This window comes from Microtus ochrogaster, chromosome 4, assembly GCF_000317375.1.
Source record: "Microtus ochrogaster isolate Prairie Vole_2 chromosome 4, MicOch1.0, whole genome shotgun sequence".
NCBI lineage: Eukaryota > Metazoa > Chordata > Mammalia > Rodentia > Cricetidae > Microtus > Microtus ochrogaster.
This window is the reverse complement of record NC_022011.1, coordinates 37,449,988-37,454,894: the sequence shown is the minus strand read 5'-3', so window position 1 is coordinate 37,454,894 and position 4,907 is coordinate 37,449,988. Positions and strand designations below refer to the sequence as shown.

The 4,907-nt window shown below is 38.4% G+C and overlaps 1 protein-coding gene across 1 annotated transcript in view; it reads right to left on the bottom strand.

The window, feature by feature from the left end:
• Window positions 1-4,907, bottom strand: part of LOC101981246 (olfactory receptor 1L6-like) — a 29,065-nt gene that overhangs the window by 23,408 nt on the left and 750 nt on the right. The gene's annotated exons all lie outside the window — the stretch shown is intronic.

The following is a 4,907-nucleotide window of genomic DNA, read 5'->3' as shown; positions in this document are numbered from 1 at the left end:
TCTGGCTATTACAAATAATGCTGCTATGAACATAGTTGAACAAATGCTTTTGTTATATGATAGGGCATCTCTTGGGTATATTCCCAAGAGTGGTAACTATCTCTATTCTTTTGCCCTATTATAGGCCAAGACAGTTCATTAACCAATGGTATTCAGAGCATACAGAGGGAAAGCCCACATCATTCTTTCACCCCCATGATCCCAAATTTGTCAGGTGATCTTGTCTGTTTACACTTTCTTTTCTTTATTTTTTTTATTGAAATTTCCATCTCCTCCCCTCCCCCCACTCCCCATCCCCCTCCCTCTCCAGTCCAAGGAACAGTCAGGGTTCCCTACCCTATGGAAGTTCAAGGTTTTCCCTGCTCCCCCCAGGTCCAGGAAGGTGAGCATACAAACAGACTAGGCTCCCACTAAGCCTGTCCATGCAGTAGAATCAAAACCAAGTGCCATTGTCCTTGGCTTCTCAGTCAGCCTCCACTGTCAGCCACATTCAGAGTCTGGTTTGATCACATGCTCCCTTAGTTCCAGTCCAGCTGGCCTTGGTGATCAACCATTAGATCAATCCCACCGTCTCAGTGGGTGAACACACGTCTCGGTCCTGACTTCCTTGCTCTGTTTACACTTTCTAGGTGGATCTATATATGTTTTTCTTAGGGTTCACCCTTATTACCTAACTTTTCTAGGATCATGAACTATAGGCTCAATATCCTTTGTTTATAGCTAGTATCCACTTATGAGTGAGTACATACCATATTCATCTTTTTGGGTCTGGTTACCTTTCTCAGGAAAGTATTTTCTAATTTCATCCATTTGCGTGCAAAATTCAAGATGTTATTTGTTTGTTTGTTTGTTTTTTCCACCACATAGTACTCTAATTGTAAGTGTGCTACACTTTCTTTATCCATTCTTCAGTTGAAGGACAACTTGGTTGTTTCCAGGTCTTGGCTATTACAAATAATGTTACTATGAGCATAGCTGAACAAATGCCTTTCCAGTATCCTTGAGCATCTTTTGGGTATATGCCCAAGAGTGGTATGGCTGGATCATAAGGTAGGTTGATTCCCAATATTCTGAGAAGCTGCCATACTGATTTCCAGAGTGGGTAGACAAGTTTGCGTTCCCACCTGCAATGGATGAGTGTTCCCCTTACTCCATATCCTTTCAAGCATAAGCTATCATTGGTGTTTTTGACAGATGTAAGATGGTATCTCAGAACTGTTTTGATTTGCATTTCTCTGATGGCTAAGGATGTTGGACATTTCCTTAAGTGTCTTTTGGCCATTTGATATTCTGCTGAGAATTCTCTGTTCAGTTCTGTACCCAATTTTTTAATTGGGTTATTTAGAATTTTGATGTCTAATATCTTGAGTTCTCTATATATTTTGGAGATCAGTCTTTTGTCTGATTTGGGATTGGTGAAGATCTTTTCCCATTCGGTAGGCTGCCTTTTTGTCTTACTGACTGTGTCCTTTGCTTTACAGAAGAGTCTCAGTTTCAGGAAGTCCCATTTATTTATTGTTGCTCTTAGTGTCTGTACTACTGGTGTTATATTTATAAAGCGGATTCCTGTGCCCATGCATTGAAGACTACTTCCCACTTTCTCTTCTGCCAGGTACAGTGTGGGTAGATTTATATTGGGGTCTTTAATCCACTTGAGTTTTGTGAATGGGGATATATATGGATCTACATGTTGACATCCAATTATGCCCACACCTTTTATTGAAGATGGTTTCTTTTTTTCCATTGTATAATTTTAGCTTATTTTTCAAAAATCAGGTGTTCATAGGTGTGTGGATTAATATCTGGGTCTTCAATTTGATTCTATTGGTCGACCTCTTTGTTTTTCTGCCAATACCAAGCTGTTTTCATTACTGTATCTCTATATTAGAGCTTGATGTCAGGGATGCTGATGCCTCGGGAAGTACCTTTATTGTACAGGATTGTTTTGGCTATCCTTGGTTTTTGTTTATCCAAATGAAGTTGAGTATTGTTCTTTCAAGGTCAGTGAAAAATTGTGTTGGGATTTTTTATGGGGATTGCATTGAATCTGTATACTGCTTTTGGTAGTATTGCCACTTTTACTATATTGATCCTACCTATCCAAGAGCATGGGAGATATTTCCATTTTCTGATATCTCCTTCAATTTCTTTCATCAAAGTCTTAAAGTTACTGTCGAGTAGGTCTTTCACATCTTTGGTTAGTGTTATCCAGAGATATTTTATGTTATTTGTGGCTATTGTGAAAGGTTATGTATGTCTGATTTTCCTCTTAGCTTCTTTATCATTTGTGTATAGGAGGGCTACTAATGTTTTTTAGTTGATCTTATATCTTGCCACATCACTGGAGGTATTTATTAGATGTAGAAGTTCTCTGGTAGAGTTTGTGGGGACACTTTTATATGTTATCATATCATTTGCAAATAGCAAAAGTTTGACTTTATCCTTTACATTTTGAATCCCCTGGATCTCCTTTGTTGTCTCACTGCTATATCCAAAACTTCAAGAACTATGTTGAAGAGATATGGAGAGAGTGGACAGCCTTGTCTTGCTCTTGATTTTAGTGGAATCACTTTGAGTTTCTCTCCATTTAATTTGAAGTGGGTTGTTGGCTTGCTGTATATTGCTTTTATTATATTTATTATGCTCCTTGTATCCCTGATCTCTCCAAGACCTTTATTATGAAGGGGTGCTGGATTTTATCAAATAGTTTTTCAGAGTCTAATGAAAGGATCATATTTTTTTCTTTCAGTTGATTTATAAAACGGATTACATTGATAGATTTTTGTATGTTAAACCAGCCCTTCATCTCTGGGATGAAGCTTTTTTTTGGTATAATTTATTTGGTGTTCTGTCAGCTTCTTGTACCTTCACAGGGATATCCTTCTTTAATTGGGAAAGTCTTCTATAATTTTGTTGAATATATTTTCTATGCCATTGAGCTGGAGTTCTCCTTCTTCTACTTTTATTGTTTTTAGGTTTGGTCTTTTCATGGTGTCCCAGATTTTCTGGATGCTTTGTGTTAAGAATTTGTTGGATTTAATGTTTTCTTTGACCATTGAGTCTATTTCCTCTATAGTATTTTCTTTTTTCTCTGATAATTTTTATTACTTAATAAATAATAGAAATAAAAATTTCTACTTCTTCCCCTCCTCCCACTTCCCTCCCATTCCATTACTCATCACCCCCTCCCCTCCAGACCTAAGAGAGGTCAGACTACCCTGCCCTGTGGGAAGTGTAAGGTCCTCCCCACTCTATCCAGGCTTAGGAAGGTATGCATTATGCATCCAAATAGACTACGATCCCAAAAAGTCAGTACATGCAGTAGAGACCAATCCCAGTGCCATTATCATTGGTTTCTCAGTCTGCTCCAATTGTCAGTCACATTCAGAGGTTCCAGTTTGATCCCATGCTTGTTTAGTCCCAGTCTACTTGGTTTTGGTGAGCTCCCATTAGAACAGACACCCTGCCTCAGTGGGTGGAACCAACCCCTCACTGTCCTGACTTCCTTGCTTATCTTCTTCCTCCTTCTGCTCTTCAACTGGACCTTGGGAGCTCAGTCCAGTGTGTCAATGTAGGTCTCTGTCTCTACCTCCATCCGAAGATTCTATGGTGATATTGAAGATAGTCATCAGTCTGACTACGGGACAAGGCCAGTTCAGGCACCCTCTCCACCACTGCCCAGGGTCCTAGCTGGGGACATCCCTGTGGACATCCCTGTGAACATCTGGGACCCCCTCTAGAGTCAAGCCTCTTGCCAACCCCACAGTGCCTCCCTTAATTAAGATATCTTCTTCCTTGCTCCCATATCCTACCTTCCTCCATCTCAACCATCCAACTCCTCCAAGCTCTTTTTCAACACCTGAGATTCTTTCTTCTATTTCTTGTATTGTGTTGGTTATACTTGTCTCTGTAGTTCCTGTTCATTTACCCAGATTTTCCAGATCAAGAATTCCATTGGCTTGTGTTTTCTTTTTTAATTCTATGTTAGTCTTCAAGTCTTGAGATCTTTGCCCTACCTATTTGATTGTTTTTGCTTGGGTTTCTCTGAGGGATTTATTAATTTCTTCCAAGTTTTTTTGTTTGTGTTTTTCTCAATTTTAAAGGGAGTTTTTATTTCCTCTTTAAAGGCCTCCATCATTTTTATAAAGTTGCATTTAAAGTCATTTTTTTCTGCTTAAGAAGTTCTTTTTATTGCAACATTATATCTACATGCATTACCTATCTAAAAACTAACAATAAGCTGTAACTCCTTGACTATGTGCATTTTCAAAAGTAGTGAAGTACTATTGTGCAAAATAATATTATAACACTGGGGCATTAGACTCTTCATAAAACTGGGCACCAAGTAGGATATGACCTTGTTTTCAACATTTATTTTATCAAAAATTTTTAGAAAGAAAATATTTTGTTTTTAGGTCAGTGATATTACTGCAATCTAATGCCACCCATGAGGAAAATGTATAAGAAAATATGTAAAAGGAAGAATAACCTAGTGATGTCTTAGATAATTAAGAAACAACAATAACTTCTGTTTTGATCTTTTAAAAATTTTGAGTTACATGCATGTGTATGTATGTGTTGGTGCCTGCAGCGGCCAGAAGAGTGTGCTGATCTTTTGGAGCTGGAGTTACATGTCATTGTTAGGGATGTCACAGAGGTATTGGGAACTGAATTCATGTTCTCTGTAACAGATGCTTTTAATGACTGAGCCATCTCTCCATTCTCTCATTTTGATCTTTCTATGAGTGAACTTTGCACATTAACTTCTTCAAACCTCTTTTAATATCTTTGTTCCTCAGGCTATAGATAAAGGGATTCATCATAGGAGTCACTACTGTGTACATAACAGTGGCTATCCGGTCCTTCACCACTGAGTACATGGACAGAGGCCTAAAGTAGACATAGAT